The 21,761-nt window shown below is 39.9% G+C and overlaps 1 protein-coding gene and 1 long non-coding RNA gene across 4 annotated transcripts in view; one reads left to right on the top strand and one right to left on the bottom strand.

The window, feature by feature from the left end:
• MCPH1 (microcephalin 1) overlaps positions 1-21,761 on the top strand; it is a 240,879-nt gene that overhangs the window by 64,477 nt on the left and 154,641 nt on the right. The gene's annotated exons all lie outside the window — the stretch shown is intronic.
• On the bottom strand, positions 4,047-9,273 carry LOC106007255. 2 transcript variants are annotated; one of them, XR_001181917.2, is made up of 3 exons: positions 9,011-9,273; positions 8,689-8,825; positions 4,047-5,607 (listed from the first exon to the last, which is right to left on the bottom strand). It is a non-coding gene; the product is annotated as an uncharacterized LOC106007255 (long non-coding RNA). The 2 variants fall into 2 exon arrangements; XR_006608441.1 differs by having other exon boundaries at positions 4,047-4,939.

Below are 21,761 nucleotides of genomic sequence, written 5' to 3'. Positions count from 1 at the left end.
CAGTTCTGTGGGCTGGGAAGCTGGGATCAAGGTCCGGCAGATTCGGGGTCTGGTGAGGGCCAGCTTCCTGCTTCGTCTTCTGTATCCTGACATGGCCCAAGGGGCAGGGGGACTCCCTGGGGCCTCCCGAGTGGGCAGGAATCCCAAGCAAAAGGCCTCCACCCTCACGACCTCGTCACCTCCCTAAGGCCCCACCTCCAAATCCCTCACATTGGGGTTAGGGTTTCGCCATGTGGACTTCGGGGACACAAACATTCACTCAGGAACAGTGCCCTCATGGTGCTGAGAGCCTCGCTGCCGCCTGTTCCGCACTCTCAGAGCCCGGCGCTGGGCGAGTGTGTGGACACCAGAGGGGTTTCAGTGTTAGATATTAAGTTTGCTCGATAAAGCATCCCAGTAAGTGAGATGACATATGTGTATTGCTTTTTTTTTTTTTAAACATATGGGTATTGATGAATAACTTAGCTGTACATTTTCTCTATGCTTTTTTTTTTTACTATAAAAAGTAATCCTTTCCAATATGTAAGTATTCAGAGTTCATACACATGCGTTGTTGATCACTATTATTGTGTTATTTGAGAGCATTTAGAAACGGCTTATATTATTTTATATTATTTAGAAATATGAAGTCTCTGTAATCCTCCTAATGGAAAATAAATTTTACATAAGGGAAAAAAAAGATATAAGGGAAGACAATTAGGTTATGAAAAGCTTAAAAAAAGAAAATTAAAGATTTTTGCCACATTTTTTGGCAGTGAACCCAGCTATAGAGCATAGAAATTATCATCAGATTAAAAAATGGATATTAGTGAAGTGTATAAACCTGGCGATTCACAGACCCATACCCCTGGGACTAATAATACATTATATGTTAATAAAAAAAAATGTTTAAAGTGGATATCAGCAATACAGAGCATACATCTATGGAGCTGGGTCTTTAAGAAACCTACATTCTCTTGGATCCAGAGTGAGTCTTTCTTAAGACACTTTAAGTGATACAGCTTTTAGGGAGTTAGAGAATAGAATATCTTCAGGAAGCAATTTAAGGACATTTCCAGAATTTATCTCTTGTCATATTTGATCTGGTCTTTTATATTTTCACTACATTAAAAGTTCATGTAAACATCTCATTCTAGTACTGCCCATGTATGTCTGTGAGCTATATTTCTAGTGAACAGAACCAAGAATCTTGGTAAATGTGCTGATCATTTCATTTCACTTCTTTTTTAGGAGAAGGTGTTTCACTGTTTACTTATGAAATGGTACCTAAACCTGAAACCCATTGTGAAGAAGGTTTAACTTTTAAAATGTTTTGGGTTTTTTTGCTAATAAAACAAGTATGTTTGTTTAATTTGACCTACCCTTGATAATACTAAAACAAAACCAATCAGACTGTTTCCTAAATAGTTACATTTTCTTCCACCACTGACTGCTTTAGAATTTCCAAAAGGTGCTTTCGCTGAAATTAACACGCAGTATTTTATATCTGTGATTTGTCTCTCACTGTTTGGTTGATTAGTTCACAGGATTGCCTTTCAGTGTTTTCTTGGATTCCTCTTTGGTGCTGTGTAACTGTATTTGAACAAGTGCTTTTCCTTTTTAAGGAACAGAGCCCTACAGTTGTTTTTTCTCTTTCTGTAATAGGCGTTCTATAGTTGATATCCTTGAATGTGCGAGGAGACGTGAGTAGTGGAAGAGTAGGAAAGTTTAATTTTATAAAAATATATTGCAAATCATAAGGTAAAGATTTCAACTTCTCTGCAGTCTATCCATATAATTTTATCATACTTCTTAAAAAATTCTGAGATCTTCATACTTATCACTAGAATGTTAAGATACATGCTTTACGCTCATGTTTCTTCTCATGTCTGATGAATGCAATTAAACCCGTGACCTCCCCCATCTCTCATCCAGGCTGTATTTTTTTGCAATAGCTTATTATTATATCTTTTGACCTTATGTCCTATTCTTTCATAATTCTTCCCAAAATATATCTTCTTTGCTGTTTTAAGGAAGCTTTTGTAAAATTGATCTTGCAACTGACATCTTGTTGAATCCATACAGACTACTCTCAGATTCTCCATGGAGCCACTGATGTCATGAATATTTCTTTGTGTTGTTCGTTCATCCTGTCTAGGATATCTTTCCTACCCTATGTGTCAAACTCTCTTTCTTTCTCAAAGTCTAGGCTTGGTCACATTTTTCTTTAGATTTTCCCCCTCTAGAACAGGATCCTTTTTTTTTTTTGTATCACTATCATCTGGTTTTGTGCTTGATACGTTATTGTGGCTCATTTAGTATTTAAAGATCAAGTGAGTATTCAGTATCTTGTATCATTCTTTCTTAGGAATTGGATGATTCTGCTTCGATTGATTATCAGATGACTGCTCATCTTTTCATCACTTTTTATTCAAAACTCACCAAAGAGGATAAACTTCTGTAGATCTAATGAGATTATTGCTTCTTGAGTAACCAAAACTCTGTTCCCAGGAGTTAAAAAAAAAAAAAAAAACATGTGGAAGATGTGAAGGACAATGCGTACTAGGCAGTTAGGAGATGGTTTTATTCAGAGCACTGTAATGCAGAGATCTCTCCTCCGTGAGGAGTGCTCAGAGCAAAGGCGAAAGCTGGTCAGGTAAGCAGGAGTGTCACTAGGGAGTCTTTGGGAACTAAGAAGAAGGACGAAGACAGCCTCACCCGAGTCATGAAGGAAAATGGTGGTGATGAGTCTTTTCTTGGATTTTTGGGAAGCAGAGTGGTCCTTGGAGTTAACTTTTTCTTTAAACACAGTGGGAGGACCAGCCCTGTTTTCCAGGAGATCAGAGCTTGACATTCGTGTTGTCAGTGTTACCATTTTTCTTTTTTTTTTTTTTAATTTTTAATTTTATTATTTTTTTAAAAATTTCTTTTCAGTGTAACAGTATGCATTGTTTTTGTACCACACCCAGTACTCCATGCAATACGTGCCCTCCTCAATACCCACCACCTGGTTCCCCCAACCTCCTGCCCCCCACCCCTTCAAAACCCTCAGGTTGTTTTTCATGGTTCACCTCCCCTTCCAATTTCCCTCAACTTCCTTCTCCTCTCCATCTCCCCTTGTCCTCCAAGCTATTTGTTATGCTCCACAAGTAAGTGAAACCATATGATAATTGACTCTCTCTGCTTGACTTATTTCACTCAGCATTATCTCTTCCAGTCCTGTCCACGTTGCTACAAAAGTTGGGTATTCATCCTTTCTGATGGAGGCATCATACTCCATAGTGTATATGGACCACATCTTCCTTATCCATTCATCCATTGAAGGGCATCTTAGTTCTTTCCACAGTTTGGCAACTGTGGCCATTGCTGCTATAAACATTGGGGTACAGATGGCCCTTCTTTTCACTCCATCTGAATCTTTGGGGTAAATACCCAGTAGTGCAATTGCAGGGTTATAGGGAAGTACTATTTTTAATTTCTTGAGGAATCTCCACACTGTTCTCTACAGTGGCTGCACCAATTTGCATTCCCACCAACAGTGTCAGAGGGTTCCCCTTTCTCCACATCCTCTCCAACACACGTTGTTTTCTGTCTTGCTAATTTTGGCCATTAGTGTTACCATCTTTCAAAATGGATGTCATTCTTCCCTGAATAACTGAAAGGTAGTCATAACCTTGGAGGCAAAATTGAGTCTAAGAATGACTTGAGGACTCTTATTGGTACTGGTTCTGTCTGTTGAGAGGTGATGGCAAAGGTCAGTTTTAGCATCCTGGAGATTAGGCATCTTAAACTGACAATCCCTAAAATGCAAAGAACTGGCAGAACTTTATACAGAAGGTTACAGTCTAGTCTAGAGTCAGGAGCTGAGCCCTGAGGGGACCTGACCATGGGTCCTAGAGTTGGTTTCCCAGCATGGCTTACTGTCTCCAGGGTCTCGAACCAGGTGTGGTTACCTGTCCCAAAAGGCATGTGTAACCTGAGAGTTGTGCCACACTTTTACACGGCCTGTCCAGAGAGGATCCTGCTCACTGTGGTCACATGGGCTTCAGTGCTCTGGGTTTCTTCAAACCTGGACAGAAGGGTCAGTTTTAAGTTCACTAGAGCCCAGACACGATCAGGGCAGTCAGGTGCTAGTACTTGGTGATGCCAAATCAGGTTGGAAACAATTTGGAACGTGAGTTCGAGAGGTTGTAGCCAGGCAGTGCAGGAAGCCACGTGAATTGGAAATATGGTAAGAATTGATAATTTGGGCATGGTAACAGGAATGGGGCCACTATGCAGGTAGGGATGGAAATTGGTTTTTCTGTAGGGGAGAAGGAAGTCAAGTGAATCTTTACCAGAGAAAATGGAGTTTTCACATCTGTCAGTTCCCTGCAGGGTACAAAGAGGTGCAAAATAACTCAGACAGTGAACATAGCTAGGATCTGATATCCTGGAATGGTGTAGTGTAAACAATGCATAGTTTCCCACAGAGACACAATTTTTTTTCCCATAGTCCCTCCTCTAATAATCAAAGAGAGATTATTTATGATCACAAAATAAGACTGGTCTCATTATATTTATTTACATAGGTGTAGCAAGAATAGTTCGCAGGAAGTTTTCATAAGGAATCTTAGATTGTGCATTTAAAAGTCTCTTGAGACTAGGAAGCCCGAACAAGAGCTTGCTGTCAGATTTCACCTTCATTATCTACATATTTGCATAAATTCCTTCCTTCTGTGGTCCCCAGCATATCCTCCAGCTCTGGGACCCCTACAAAGTGATCTTTCTTGCTCATCTATGAGTTGGGAACCCTGGAAGCCAGGTCCCTGGCTTGTTTTCCCAAGAGGGCTTTGGCAGGCATTGGTGCCGTGAAGTCTGCTTTCATTTCTTGAGAGGGTCTGGTTGTTGCTGATTATATGATCAAATATGATCTTGCAGCCAAGGCCGTGGTTACTTAACCAGTTTTTTTGGTTATGTCCTGGTAATAAGGAAGACAGATTCTTGTTGAACCTAGGCAAATAATTATATTGCCCTGAAAGCAAGAACACTACATAATACTGAGTTTCCAAATTCTGGGCAGGGGGTGGGGCGTGGGGGGAGAGACTCAGATACTGTTTCTAAATAGGTCCTTTGTTTTTGCAAAAGCTTTGTCTACCAAATTGTTTTAAGATACAGATGGCATAAGAAGAGCAAAGACTTCCTTATGTTCAGAAAGTAGAACATTAAAATATTCCAAATAAAAACCATAGTCCTTCCTCAGTAGTTCATTTAGGCCTATGTAACTAGTTCTCACTTTGCTCGAAGGTGGGTTAGTAGTCTCATGAGTCCAAATGCTTCTCCACTAGAATTCTGGAAATCCTGACCAAGTCCCCTGGTAGGGTCTCAGCAGTGTTTAAATGATGCCATCAGGAGACCATACCGGAACTCTCTGGCATAGCCCTTTTCCATGGACTTTGAGGAGGGTCTTTCTTTTGAAGACAAGTCAGTCTGGCCTATAGGTGATTGCAGGTGCTGGTTAGGAAGCATCCAGTGAAGCAAGGACCTGGAGGTGACAAAGGTTCTAGATGGCTGTGGCCAGTGTATTACTGATAACTTTCCAAAGTGAGAGGGCTGACGAGAGTAGAATAATGCAGCTGACAAGGAACACTGTTGTACAATAAGACAAAGGCAGCCAGAAATGGTAAAGTCAACATCGACAAGCATAATGGTTAGCACTGTTTTTAAACAATCTTTTTAATAATTAATTAATTAATTAATTAATTAATTTGACAGACAGAGATCACAAGTAGGCAGAGAGGCAGAGAGAGAGAGGAAGGGAAGAAGGCTCCTGCTGAGCAGAGAGCCCGATGCGGGGCTTGATCCCAGGACCCTGGGATCATGGCCTGAGCCGAAGGCAGAGGCTTAGCCCACTGAGCCACCTAGGTGCCCCAGCACTGTTTTCAAAGAAGAGTGGATATTACATGTAATTATAAAAATGGAAGAACAAAATCTTTATAGGATAAAGTCTTCAGGTATAACAGAATGACCCTAAGATATAATATACTGTGGATATCCTAAACATGTAGCCAGAGTGGAGCAAGAATAAATCAAGATTGTCAAGAGATTTTAGGAGTCTGCAGTAGGACCGAAGTATCTGTGTGTTAATAACATTTTACTTGAGGATGACTAATTGTTTATCTTGAGAATACCTAATTGTTATTTTTGATTTGACAGCTCAATAGTAACATAATCACATTGACCTAATTATTTCTAACATCTCTCTTTTCATATGGTCGAAGAAAAAAATCTTTGTGATTTTCCAGGTGTCTCTGGGGAATCTCAAAGGCAGCTTTGAGGACTTGAATGTGGGAAAGGAAAATATAAAAAGGAGTCATGAAATTTTGGGCACTTGACTAAGACAGGACCGCAGGTTACTTAGAAAGAATACTTATTTACTTCCTTAAGTGATAAGAAAAAAATTTACAAGTTAATGTAGAGATAGTGTAACTTTAAAATGCTTTACCTTTTTGTCAAATAACTAGATTTCTTAAATACTCAAGGAAATAGTAAAGTCAACATAAACCGTAGAAGGTTATTCTGGTAAAACATAGAATCTTTGTTACCTAAACAAGTTACAGAGAAAAATGAATACATAGATGAATGAACTTTACAGTTTAGATGAAAGCAATTAGCAGCAAACCAAGTAAATGAAACTGTCAATAGAGACCAAGTTTTGCTAAGGTTTTTGTGCATGTCATAGATTTTCAAACTCAAACTTTATAAACCAAGATGAAGTTTGTGCCACATTTTCTCTCTCTCTCTCTTTTTTTTTTTTTTTTTAAAGATTTTATTTGACAGACAGAGATCATAAGTAGGCAGAGAGGGAGGCAGAGAGAGAAGAGGAAGCAGGCTCCCTGCTAAGCAGAGACCCTGATATGGGGCTTGATCCCAGGATCCTGGGATCATGACCTGAGCCGAAGGCAGAGGCTTTAACCCACGGAGCCACCCAGGGGCTCACATTTTGTCTCTTTTATGATGCCCTTTCACATTCTGGAACAATCTGACCCTTTAGGACCAATCTCAGGGGTTCTGCGGGATCAGAAATAATTTCACAATATTAGAAAATAAGATATTGTTTACATGCAGTGGGTTTATGGTTGGTTATCTCCAAGTGGACCTATGTGGATAGTTATTAAAAACCCATACAGAAAGCTTTCTGGGGTCTCTGACAAGCTGGCAGTTGGGTTCAGAAACGAAAAATCTGCCCCTTCAGGATAGAGCTCTTCTTATTCTTGAAAAACAGAAGTATGTACACAGTTGTATTTCTTTCAAAGTATAACTACTTAGTACAAGCCACATATTAATTTTAATTTTTAACTAAAGTAACTAACTTCTGAAATTAGTTACTAAAGTTACTTACCAAAGTAACCCCAAGAAAGCAGGATGGGTACATGTGGAGTGTTTCTGTGTATTTTACTGTCCCCGTAGCACATAAACATAAGAATCAAAAGCATTTAATCTTAAAATTATGCTTGGTTTTTGGGGCACCTGGGTGGCTCAGTTGGTGAAGCATCTGACTTGGGCTCAGGTCATGATCTCGGTGTCCTGGGATCACACTGGGTCCTGGTCCCTTCTCAGCAGGGAGTCTGCCTGTCCTTCTCCCTCTCCCTCTGTTCCTCCCCCCACTCATGCTCTCTCTTTTTCTCACTCTCAAATAAGTAAATACAATAAGAAACTGTGCTTAGGTAGAATTTCTGTATTCTATCTTACTAAACAATTGATTAGTGAATATCCATTAATTAATTCAGTTTAGCATGAGACAAAGGTTTTAAGTTACGTAAATATCTTGGAAATTATCTTAAATCTGTTTTACATTGTGAACAATGTAAAACACAGTTGCCATTAAAGTAAAATTTGTCAAAAATGATTCAATTTTGTTAAATACAAATTTACATTTTTCATAATCTTAAATATTAAGTATAAATAATACTCCCTTATTCTATCAGTAAGCCTGTGTAAGATTAGGAAGAACATGTACAAGAGTGAAAATGTACTATTTTATTATACTTATATCTGATAATTCAGAAAAGAGATGGGTGTTTTTAATAAACCAAAAATATTCAACTAATCTCACTTGCTGGAGATTTACCAAAGTATGTGAAAACTTGAATTTTTAAAATATTTGGGTCTTAAAAAACCCTGAGTTTCTATGAGAATAGTTGTTTTTTGTTTTTTGTTTGTTTGCTTTTTTGAATGTTGAAAATACTGGGAGGTCCCTTTCTGTAATTTCTGGGGATTTGAGGAATATTCAATTTAAAGATCCTTGTTTCTAAGCCAGTTATAATAGAACTTCTTTAAGAAGTTTTACAATCTCATTTGGTAACATCTCATGATGCTTTTTTTAGGTGTGTGAATTGCAGGCATATGTGCATAGAGACAGAGCTTGTAATTTCAATTTTAGAATTTTACTTTCTACTTATGGCTCAAGCGTAAACGTGGTAGTACAAAACTCAGCCTAGATACCTACTTGGTGGCATGAAATACTTAACAGCTTTGAGCTCAGAGTAGAAAAATAAACAAAAAACGTAAAAAGGCGGATTCTTTACCATTTTCCATACAACAAAGACAAGTTCTCTATAAACCATCATGCCCTTTACAGGTCTAACTGAATGGTCAGGTCATAAAACCAAAGGAAGTTGGCATTAGAAATCGAGTAAATACTCAAGAAGAACAAAATCAATTTCTTACCATGGTATCAGTAGCCAGGAGTCTGGAGCATAAAGTCAGGAGCTGGGCTCAGTGTTGGGCCCATAGATCACCAGCCAGGAGGGTGCGCAGGGGTCGCAAAGTAGCAGGGGCGGTCCCATCCGAGCCACATGCTAAAACTGCAAAAGACAAAATGCACAAGACAATTAAAATGTTTGTATGCAGACTGTCGATTTAAGGTCTATCTTCGTCAATGAGGAATGGCTCAAGAATAAGAAGGGGCCCAGGTTTTACAGAGGCAGGTAGGCTAGGGTGTCGTTAGCTAGTCTTAAGGTAATCATGATGAGGATAGACATGGTCTTACCTGAGTCGCTGAGGAAGGGTGGCCGTGCATCCTGTTAAATAACAAAGTTCAGCTGCAAGGCACCCAGCAGGAAGAGGGGAGCCCCGTGAGAGTTGCATAAAATGGAAAGTTTTTATTGGGAGAAGTCTAGGGCGGAGGAGTTATTAGCACAAGAAAAGAAAGGATTGTTTCAGGCAAGATCGCCTTCCCTTCATGGAAAGGGCAAGGGGTCTAATGCAGAAGGCCTCTCCTCCCTGTGGGGCATTGAGGAAGCTCTTGTGGCAGATTACCTGACTGGTCCCAGTCAGAAAACTCCTGACCCTTGGTAAAACTGCATTTCTGAGGGAGGTTGAAACTGCACTTAGGTTAGGGATTAACGTGGCTCAAGTGATGTCCTTTGGGCCTGTGGTTTTAATAGTCCTATCTTGCAGCATGAGAGAGAAGGGTGACCCTTTCAATTACACTTTTCTCAGAACACAGAAGGGTCGGAACCTTTTTTAACTTGTGCTCTGTGTTCTGGGGCACAGGGCACAGGTAAAGTTCAACGTTATTGTGGAGAATCAACTTTCAGTAGAATAGGGACACATCTTATGGAATGGGTGAGCCCAGGTCTCAGTTGTAAAGAGTTGTAAAGTGTTAATTCTTCAACACTGAACATGATTGGTTCTAATAAATGTTAGCTGGTCTTTTTGGCCTTTTCCAGTGATGGTAACAGGGCTTACTGACTCTCTTTAGGTTTGTACATTCTGGATATCACCTTCCGTACAGATTTCATGGGGAGGGGAATGGTGCGGGTTGGAGGAGCGTCAGGTTACCATCACTAAAGAGAAAAAAGTGGCCAGATTTTCTCTCTGCCTTTATTACCGTGAGTGAAATGTGACACGCAGCAAAGGTTACATAAATAAAGGACTAAGTTAAAAGAAATGGTTTGTATTCTCATGAAATTACAGACTGTGAGGGTTATAATTTACAAAACTGCTAGCATTAATATTTACTTTCAACAGAATTATTAATCGTGCAGCGCTCTGGGAGTAATTCATTATCTCCTTTCTTAGATGAGACCCATGAGATAAGGACCGGCCAAATGCCCTGTCAAGTATGGAGACAGAGACAAGTGGGCTGCAGGAAGGTCTCGTTCTGGGTCTGCCAGCAGATGATCGTGTTTCATGTGCTTCACATATTCTCTGTGCACAGTGGATTCTTACAGTTTGTGGATTTTCTAGCAGTGACAGCCTTCTATGAAGATGAACCATCCATTAACTTTCATATACAGAAATCTTATTCAAGTCCACAGAACATGCTGAATGCTAGCTACACTCAGGGCGGCTGTAAGGCCTAACTTGATTTGAATTGTTTTTGCGTTACTGGTTGCGTGTCTTGCCAGTTAAAAGATATGTGCCGGAATTGCATTTTTGAAAGTGTATTAGAAGCATTTTTAAACAGAGGGTAAAAGAATTGTACAGCGAGGTACTTTTTTTTTTTTTTTTTTTTTTTTTTTTAAGGGGGCAGCGATCATGGCTTTCTTACTAACCAAAAATAGCGTTATTTAGCCCATGTCTTAAGGAAGGAACCAGGAAGCTGCTTTGAAAGGAGAGCCCAGTGGGTACACACACCGATAGACCGTTCCGAATGCCGAAACACCGTTGCTTCCTCGGTGCACAACTGGCCTTTGCCACACTGGAAGGGAAGTCCACGGGACGCCCACCAGCCACCCGAGCAGGTCAGCAGGCACAAACGATAGGACGCGGTGCAGCCTTCTCTGACAGGGCTGTCTGCACATCAGAGACTTAAGAACGTCAAGCCTGCGGAATCCAGTGACTCAAGGGTAGTGTCCTCAAACAGCTCGCAGTCTGTCACCCAGTCATCTTTCGTTCTGCCTCAGAGTCTTTTCCACAGTGTTTCTGTACAAGTTTGGTTTTTTTTTTTTTCTTTTGTGATCAGATCTCAAAAAGGATTATTCTCCCTTACAAACTCAGGCTGCTCTCCACCAGTTATTGCCTGAGTATTAGCACGGGGACAGCAAGGGTGTTGGCTAGCCTTCTGGGGGATGCGTGTAGAACCCGGAGCCGGGCTATGTTGAACAAATCAAATTAACTCATTTTCATGAGTGATTTCGGATGGGCCTTTGTTTCCCTCTAGAAACTAATTGGATAACTACTTATCCAGTTAGTTAGATAACTAACTAGCAGATAGTTGTCTGCTATCCCAAGGGGAAATACCAAGCCTGACAACTCTTCACCAAATTTTGCCCAGGGTACACGTGTATTTAGGTGGATTTCTCTTCTGGACGTCCTCAGAATGTCCGAAGTGTTTTGCGCATTCCAGAAGTGACCTTCCACAGCATCTGTGGGGCCGGGACTCTAAGCTGGGTACCAGGGCAGTCTTCCCAGGAGGTCTTGGCTCCCTGAGTAAAGGCAGCCTTAGCTCCTTGAAAGGCTAGCCAGACCTGATTAAGTGACCACCATTCTCAAATGACATTCTAGACAAGGCCTGGTTTCATAACCAGCTTTTCCAATTATATGCTGGTAAGATGCAGAACATATTCCGAAATTATACAAAAATGTATACTGCCATGGGAAGCAAAGGGGCTTAGTAAAAGATTCCAAATTTTGAGGCAATCTTTGAAAATCAGGTATTATTTTAAAAGGTTTTATTTTAGTTTGCAGAAGTAGTATCTCCTGTATTCTTCTGAATTACGGATCACTTAAGAAGAAAGAGAAGAGTTCATAAGATAGAGCATTAAAGGAATACCAACAAAATTCTAAGTCGACAAGCACACTGAGTTTCCCTCATTTAATCCTATAATTTAGGATTATCCTCATTTAATCCTAGCTCTGTTCTGTGGGAGATGGAGTTCATGTCTCCCAAAGCCGTCTGCTGCCGATTACACAGAGGTCTGGGAATCCTGACCAGCTCTATGGCCGGGTCTGAGACCTGTGTAAGCAGCGCCATGAGAAGCCTGTTTATTCTGTGAAGTGTCAGGAGTTTGGATTACTTGGTACCTCCCTTTTCCATGGGGTTTTGGCCAGTTCCGTGTTGAGGTCACAGGCCCTGCCTATAGCTTATTGCAGAGCCATTCGGCAAAACAGAACTATCTGTAGACTTTTAACAGCGAGGGTCAATTTATTACTCATAATTTTCAAATGTGAAAAGTCTAATGTGAGTAATGTTACAGGGAAATTGGGTTGGTTTATGGCAAGCCAAACAAAATAATAAGATAATTACCAAAAGATTAAGCAGAATTTCTTTAAGGGAAGCAATTAAACCTATTTTTTAAAAAGTCAGTAAGCATTATCTTCAATTTACAAAATGCTTAAAAAACCCCCTCAAAACAGCATTTACTTATGAAAATGATGTAGGAGGGCCAGACCTGCAGAGGGGGTCCTGCAGGACCAGCCCGGGGGTCCCTGGCTGCGCACAGGACAGAAATCAAACTCAAGCTGGCAGGAGGCGGACGCAGAGCTGTTGAAGGTGTAGAGGGAACGCAGAGCGTCTGGGACAGAGCATCTGGGAGCCTCAGGAGAGAGTCTCGTCTTTGCTCGAGGATTGTGGCCGGTGTACATGTCCTCTCAGGCATCCGGGAACCTGTTGGGACGAAGACGAGGACCCAGGTTTCCGTCGTTAAGTCAGTTCTCCCTCTCCCTCGGAGCCAGGCGGCCTTGGTGTGGAGATCGTGCGGTCGGGGTCTGGAACACGCATGTGACGGCTCCTCCCTGTGCTCTCTCCCGGTCCCCCCTTACGTGTTTCCTGTTCTAGAGCCATCGTTCACGCCTTGTCCCTTACAAGGAGGTCACACACTGTTTGCATTCGCAGGCAGGTGTAAGGTGGGGGGACCCGGGTAATGGAGCAGGAATGGAAGCAGGAAGAGAGGCAAACAGCAGACTTAAAAAATGGAATCCTTCAGTTTCTCTATTTCAAGAAGACCAACCTAATTTTTATGGAAGAAACAAATCTTGAGATACAGTATAATGTTTCTGAGACACAATAAATGTACTGAGAACACTCAGAATATCAGGAGATTTAGTGAGCCCACGTTAGGTCCTGGACATGGATATTTTTATAAAAAAAAAATCATAGACAAGTCTGACATGCATCCCCAGTTGAAAGCCACTGGTCTACAAGATGCTAGATTTAAATTACAGAAGCAGGACGCTCACCAAATTAACAATTTAATAACCAAAATTATAACACGGTACTTTGCCTACTAGCAGCATTGTAGGACTAGAACACCCTTAATAGAAGAAGACTCAACACAGCTGTCAGGAAAGCATCTGGCCAGTGTTTCCCCTGAAGGTAAAAACATAATGGACAATAAGGTCAATAACCAATATCAAGGATTTTCCTCAGAGCCTGTGATTTGGAAATATTTATATTGATAACATGGTACGATTGAATCCTTGCCTAGACAGGCCGAGTGGCCCTTCCGATTTCATACAGAACTTGGCAATCGTTGACACATTCAACCTAATTATCCTACAGTTCTCTTAAAAGTGGAAAACATATTTTTGTGATTTCCAAGGGGAAATCTTAAGGCTAGTTTTAGGTGTGAGTGATATCCTTCAGGTTTTATTTTTATGTATTTAAGATCCAATTTAGAGAAGGCAAAAATCAGTTACCAGACGACATTCACACAGATCCTTCAGATAGGATCACGTGTGCCTGAGAAACCATACCAGGCAAGTTAATCACAGTAGTAAGACAACATTGAAAAACAAGCACAGAGGGGCGCATGGGTGGCTCAGTGGGTTAAGCTTCTGCCTTTGGCTCAGGTCATGGCCCCAGGGTCCTGGGATCAAGCCCTGCATGGGGCTCTCTACTGAGCGGGGAGCCTGCTTCCCCTCCCCCTCGGCCTGCTTCTGTGCCTACTTGTGATGTCTCTCTCTCTCTCTCACTCTCTGTCAAATAAATAAATAAAAATAAAATCTTTAAAAAAACAAAATAACAACAACAAACAACCAAGCACGGACTGTAACTTAAGTGACCAAATTTCATTTCTTACTCACAAGCATCATATATTCAACATAAAGGAGAGATCATTATTCTTTTAAGATGCAAGCTTTGCTTTTTAAGCAGATTATACAGAAAGTTAAGACTAATCTTTTTGTTATAGGCAATAATCTCTAACCATGAGGACAGCCCATCAACATCAGGCACAATTGACTAAAATTATAACACATTTTGAGCTTTCCTTCAGACTCAAGTATATAAACTAAAGCAAGTTAAGTGAACTTTCCTAGTCTTGTTCTTCACTATGCCTTTTCTTATCTGTGGCAAACTGAGACTTTGCTTGAGCCCGGAGCTGTGTTCATGGGGTCCCAGCACCGAATAGTAACAGTGAGATGTCATCTCTGTTAACAGGCAGTGTGTTCTTGCTGTCTTTAAGTGTGTCAATAAATACTTTAAAAGTTTTTCAGTTTTAATTTCTATGATGTTAAATATTGATAGCCTTAATCCACAAAAACAAAGACTCTTTGTGTTGCTTAGTAAGTCCCAATAGTGTAAAGGAGTCCTGAGCTCATAAATCCTGAAAACCACTGCTTTAAGAAATACAATTTTTTTTTTTAAAAAACAACTCACAGTTGTATTCCTCTGTCATTATTACTCTTAGTGTAACCTTAACCATTCATATTAATTGTATTTTTTTAGTTACTAAGTTCCATTTCACAGAAAACCGTAAACAATTGCAAAATGTCCATTTTACACAGGTGAGTTAGCAGACTAGCAAGGCTTCCATTACACTGTCCTACCCCGTGTCTCTCTTACACCCTTTTAAAGCTGCAAAAAAGAACATGTTCATTGACATGACCCAAAGAGCTTCCGTATGGCACATAAAAATAAACAAAAATATAGAAAAAATCAGAACTTTGCTTAGCAATCATTGTTTCAGTATTCTCTCTTATAAATTACTGAGTTATTCAATAATTTTTTAAAAAAAGATTTTATTCCTTTTAAGGAGAGAGAAAGCAGGTGGAGTTGCAGAAGGAGAGGGAGAGACGGTCCCAAGCAGACTCTGGGCTGATCCCAGAGCCCCACATGGGGCTCAATCTCAAGACACTGGGATCATGACCTGAGCCGAAACTACGAGTTGGTCGCTTACCTGACTGCATGATCCAAGAACCTTGTATCCAACAATTTTTTAATTAGTATCTGTCCAAGGTTTATGTTAAATATGTTAAATAAATAAATAAGTTAACTAACTAAATAAATAAAATCTTAAAAAATGAAAGTTTATTTGGACAAAATTTGACTTAAATGAAGCACTGACAAACCCAAAGTGGTTAGGGGTGTTCCAAGGCCATGAACTAAGGGAGAGACTTACAGAGAAGATGCGGAATCAAAGCTAGGAACTTATTTGATTGGCTGTAGCTTAAGCGGTTGCCTTCTATGGGAAAGCTTACTTGGCTGCTTGTGATTGGTCGCTCTTTGGTATTGATTTCTTAACCTTAAGGGATTTACAGGCTCTGGTTTTTGTTTGCTTACATAGGCTGCTAAGGCCTGAGAGCCACCTTAGTCCGATGGCCTGCTTATTTAATTAGTTTAACACTAAAGATCCTGGAAATTATCGTTGCACTGATGTATTACGAAATACAATTAGTACTGATATAAAAAGCTTGTTAGAATAATGATTTGTCACAAGTTTAAATTTTTAAAAAATCTTTATAACAGGAATAATTATTATATATTTATATTTATTATACAGGAATAATGTTATTTTATTTGACCAGTAAACCTGTAAGTCTAGGGAAAATAAACTCAAGTAGAATAAAATGTATGTTTATATTATACTTAACATGGAGAATTCAGATAAGACATAACTGTTTTCATTAAGCCAAAATTACTAAACTAATAGTAATTTCCAAACACATTAACTATGTGAATTTGAGTTCTTAAAACATTTCTGAGTTAGTTATAATTTCAGCCACTGGTCAAGAATAAAGACAAATACTAAAACCAGTCCAGATTTCAGGAAGCTATTCTCCTTCCTTGTGGGCATGCATGTCTTAATTGATTTTAGCTCCAAAATGGGCAAATAAGCAAGCAGAAGAAAAGAAAAAAAAAAAGCTAATAAACCCAGTCCTCTATGGTCTCTTACCAAAAAAGAATAAATCTCTGTAATCCATTAATTAATTTATATAGAACACAAAGTAGTCAGACCGTAAAACCAAATTCCTAAACATTGCTTCCACTAATGGCGAATAATTCATCCATTAATGAAACAAAACAAAACAAATGGAGAGGAAAATTAAAATTAGAGAAACAGAGCCAGCAAAGTTCTGGCTTGCCACTTGGCATTCAGCTCCGGAGCCAATAATAGACCTTCCTGGGCTCAAGCCGCCTGTGGAGTGTTCTCTGGCGATAAAGATTAGCGGCTTCTGTCAGACAGAAGCCGCTAATCTTTAGCAGATGAGTCTGTTGGGCAACTTGGTGGAAAACCTTCATAACTGTTAAAAGATAATTTTTTAAAGATACATCATAACTTTCCCTCTAATGGAAAATGAATATATGTTAAAGATTTTATTTAACTCATTAATTAATGATGAGACTGGGAAGTTGTTTTGTCCTCTGCAAAGGAGAATCCATGGAGGAGACCTGTTCATGGATCATTAGGAGTGTAGACAAGGCTCTGTCACTGCGGGGAGAGGGAGGTCACTGTCACCACGGGGAGAGGGAAGTCTCTTGAATGTCCCTGGGACAGGGTTTGCATTTCTATAGACAAGAACAATTAGCATTCTTCAATTTTCTACAGCTAATTAGATTGTAAAATAGCTCAAAGATGACAAAAGGCATAAACCCCATAGAAGCGGAGAACCCTGAAGGGTGTGTGTGCCGAACAGCACGGAGGTGTCCATTGGAGACACCCAGTATGTCTTCTGTTCCATGTCAAAATATTTCACAATTTTCTCCTCCAGCCTTGATTCTACAATCAACTTTTAAAAATATTTACTTTATCATGTATCTATTTCTCCCTCCATTAACCATCTTATTTTGTTACTCATTTGTAAAGAAGTTGCACTTACCAGTCCATGTCATGTAGAAGGAGCTTCCTTGAGTAATCAGGGGAATTCTATTGAACGTATTTTCTAATGTGTAATTTATAAGAACAGTTAAGTAAATGTGCTTACTCATAATAACAACATTGCTGCTTCTGTCTCATCGCTGTATTTCAGGCCACGAGTATTTGTCACACCAGTCCGAATGTGTGGTCTCTATCATGGCACTTGTTAGTGTGGGACTCCAGGGGGAGCTTGTCTTTTCTTGTAGGTTCTGTGGCTGAACTGGGTCAATGAACCTTAAATCTTCTAGATTTCTTACCCAACATCTACAAGTCAGATTGTTTGTTTTCTCTTCTTTATTTTTTTTCTCTTCATTGAGACTTTTATTTTGGGGTTTGAGTTTCCTTATATACAACCATTTCTTTCCCTCAACCTAGGCGGGATGTCCCCTCTCTGTCAAGCTTCTGGTAGACATAACTATGTGACCTTCCTTCACTCAGACTTAACAGGGGTCATGTTCATGATTTTTCTCTTTTTGAGGGATAGACTGATTCTATTCACAGGTTCATGTATATTTAGAGTGAGACGTGAAGCCACCAGAGGCTGTGAGAATAAGGGTGACGTGATCTGATGTGTGTTTCCACAGTGTGGCTCTGGCTCTGTGTTGAGCAATGATTGAAGTCTCAGGGATTTTAGCAGGGAGAAGAATTAAGTGGCTTTGACAGTGACTCACATGAGATGCTGGCATGTCACCAGTGGAGTTGATGAGAACAGGTCAGAGTCTAGATACATCTGCAAGGTTGAGTTGACAGGATGAGCTGATGGATTGGGTGTGGGGTTTGAGAAAATAATGACGAGAATGATGATGAAAATGCTTTTAACCCGTGCAGGAGAAGTCTTGCCACTAAGCCAGTGAGGCTTGGAAGGAGTGGGCTGGGGAGAGAAGATTGTAGTGTAATTGTTTTATTGTGATAAAAAGCATACAATATAGCATTTGCCGTTTTAACAATTTTTAAGTATATGGTTCAGTGGCAGTGTTCACTTGATGCAGTCATCGTCACCGTCTGTTTCCAGAAAATTTTCTTCACTCCAGAGTAAAACTTGGAACTCATTAAGCAACAACTCCCCATTTCCCACCCCACCCCTGGCCCCCGGGAGTCTGTTCTGTTTTCTGCCTCTGTGAATTTACCTATTCTAGATATTTCATGTAAGTAGAGTCATACAATATTTGTCTTGTATGTCTGGCTTTTTTCACACACACACGTTTCCAGAGTCATACATGTTGTGTATTACAGCCTCCCTACTTTTTATGGCTGAATAATAATATTGTATTGCTCGTAAACACCAGATTAATCATATCCATTCATTTATTGTTGGACACGTAGGAAGTTTTCACCCTTTGGCTCTTGTGAATAATGCTGTGATGAAAATTCTCAAACAAGTATTTGAGTCCTTGTTTTCAATCCTTTTTGGTATATACCTTGGAGTAAGTGTTTTGACTATGTGGGTTTTTGGTTTAACTTTTTGAGGAACGACCAAACTGTTTTCCACAGTACTGGCATCATATTTAAAAATCAACATTGATTATTTTTCACATTTTTGATTATAGCCAGCCTAGCAGGTGTGAAGGGGTGTGTATCTCATGGAGGTTTTGTTTTGGATTTCCCTATCTAGTGATGTTGAGCATGTTTTCATGTGCTCATTGTCCATTTGCTTTTCTTCTTTGGAAGGAATGTCTATTCAAATTATTTGCCCATTTTTAAAGATTTATTTATTTATTTGACAGATCACAAGCAGGCAGGGAGGCAGGCAGAGAGAGAGGGAGAGGTACGCTCCCCGCCAAGCAGAGAGCCCGATGCAGGGCTCGATCCCAGGACCTTGAGATCATGACCTGAGCTGAAGGCAGAGGCTTAACCCACTGAGCCACCCAGGCACCCCTGTTTGCCCATTTCTAAAAAAGATTTGTTTACTTATTTTAGAGGGACAGAGAGTGCGAGAGCACAGGCAGGAGGGGTAGAGGGAGAAAAGCCCAAGCAGACTCTGCTGAGTGTGGAGGCTGGTGCGGAGCTCAGTCCCAGGACTCTGAGATCACGACCTGAGTCAGACACTTAACTGACTGAGTCACCCAGGCACCCCTGCCCATTTTAAAAACGAGTTGTTTGTCCTTCTCTTGTTAAGTTGTAGACATTCTTTATGTATTACGGATATTAAATGCTTCTCAGATATATGATTCGCAAATAATTTTCTCCTATTCTGTGGTTATCTTTTTCATTCTCTTGATAGTATTTTTTCATGCATCAAAGTTTTTAACTTTGATGAATTCCAATTTATTTATTTATTTGTTTTCTTTTTGCCTGTGCTTTTGGTGTCCTATTTAAGGAACTATTGCCAAATCCAGGGTCATGAAGATTTTCCCTTTTGTTTTCTTCTGAGAGTTCTGTAGCTTTAGCTCTTAAATTTAGTTCTTTGATCCACTTTGTATTAATTTTTGCATGTGCTATAAAGTAGAGGTCCAATATAATTTTTGTCTGTGGGTATCTAGTTCTGCTAGCACCATTTGTTGAAGACACTATTCTTTACATGTGAATGGTCTTGGCACCCACCCTGCTCAAAAATCAGTTGACCTTAGATGTGAGAGTATATCTGGGCTCTCAACTCTATATTAATTTCTGTTCTTATGCTGACCTCGTACAGTGTTGATTACTATAGTTTTGTAGTAAGTTCTGAAATTGGGAAGTATCAGACCTCCAGCTTTGTGTTTTTTCTTCCAGATTATTTTGGCTATTTTGGGTTTTCTTGGAATTCCATATAAATTTGGGATGTGTTTTTCCATTTCTACAAAACTCACCATTGGGATTTTGATAGAGATTGCATTAAAGGTACTTTAGATAGTCTTGTCATTTTATGATATTAAATTCTCCATTGCATGAATGCAGGATGTCTTTACATGTGTTTAGGTCTTTTCGAATTTCTTTCATCATTTTTAAAAAAATTTTCAGCATTTGGTGTTTTGCATCTTTTTTAATTAACTTTATTCCCAAGTATTTTATTTTTTGGACACTAATATAAATGAAATTATTTCTTTATTTCCTTTTCTGATCATTATTCATGTATTGAAATACAACTGATTTTTGCACACCGATTTTTTTATCTTGTGACTTTGCTGGATTCATTTATGAGTTCTAACTGTTTTTCTGGGTTCTTTAGAGTTTTCTGCATATAAGATCATCTCATTTATGAGTAGAGATAGCTTTACTTCTTTTTCAATTTGGGTGTCTTTTATTTTATTCCATTTTTCTTGCCTAATTCCCTGACTGGAGCAGTATCTCAGTTTTGGACGTGTCAAATTCAAGATCCTTATTAGACCTCTAGATGGCCCTCCTTATCGTGTAGTCAGTAGAATATTTGAGTCTGGATGTCAGGAAATAGGTTTATGCTAGAGATATGAAATTGGGAACCGTCAGCACGTGGCTGGCCTGTCGACCCACGAGGCTGTGTGAAGGATCACCTGCAGAGACGAGTGCAGCTGAAGGAGGACGAAGCCCTGGGGAGAAAGCCTCGCATTGGAGAAATCAGGAGGTTTCCTTGTCCATTCCCCTTCCCTCCTTGGGTGACTTTCCACAGATGACATTCCACTGGCATCTCTTGGGTGGTTCTACAGAAGAAAGCGGGTGTCGTGGAAGGAGCGCCTGTTGGACTTTATTTGGGGCTCATTACATTCCTGGGCCTGCATAGCTTTCCTTCAAGGATAACATTGAGGATCACGATCAGGTTCCACCGGAATCTCTCTTGGTGATTATAGACTCCTACATAAGGCCTTGTCTTCCGACTCAGCCCACAAAGCTGTGCTGTAGTTGTTTGCTTTGTATCCAAAGCGAATGAGGGCTAACACAAGAGGTCAGTGATCCTCCGAGTTACCACATCTGACACTTCTTCGAGTATCTTTTTTTGGGGGAAATCTTTTTTTTTTTTTTTTTTTTAAGATTTTATTTATTTATTTGTCAGAGAGAGAGAGAGAGCACAAGCAGGCAGAGTGGCAGGCAGAGGCAGAAGCAGGCTCTCTGCTGAGCAAGGAGCCTGATGTGGGACTCAATCCCAGGACTCTGGGATCATGACCGGAGCAGAAGGCAGTGGCTTAACCAGCTGAGCCACCCAGGCGCCCCTGAATATCTTTTTGATTCATATTATCTCTTCATGCTCCTTCCTCCACTTTCCCCAGATATACCCGTACAGCGCACAGGCTCCTTTGACTCCTCTGTGTGTGTCCACACCGGTCCTTTAAATGCCTTTTGTTCCTTCTTCTCATTTATGTGTGTGGTCCTTCAAGACACACTAAGTGTGCGATGGTTAGCCATGGTCTCACTGCACAGTTGGTTGCATTCAAAGTGTTTCATCTCATTTGCAAAAATGTGTGGATAGTGTGAGTCCATTTTATTTTAATTATATATATATATATATATACACATATATATACACACACACACACACACACACACACCCTACCATGGAAGGAACATTTGGCAGAATATAAGCTAAATTATTGGACAATAGTCTTTTCTGGATGGTAGAATTATAGGGGACTTTATATTTCTAATGACGTATTTCCAAAGCATTTAACATATATGTTTTTATGCCATCAGCATGTGTCTATGTAAGTAAAAAAAAAAAGTATTTAAAAATTTACTTTAAAAAAAGGAACTTTACAGTTCCAATTGATAGCAGATGCTAACTCATGAATAAGCAGTCCCATTATCTGAACTTCTGGGTGTGAGAGGTTA

The sequence above is a fragment of the Mustela putorius genome, unplaced genomic scaffold, assembly GCF_011764305.1.
Source record: "Mustela putorius furo isolate JIRA1106 unplaced genomic scaffold, ASM1176430v1.1 tig00000905_pilon_pilon_pilon, whole genome shotgun sequence".
In the NCBI taxonomy this organism is placed as follows: Eukaryota; Metazoa; Chordata; class Mammalia; order Carnivora; family Mustelidae; genus Mustela; species Mustela putorius.
This window is presented reverse-complemented; position numbering and strand designations above follow the sequence as displayed.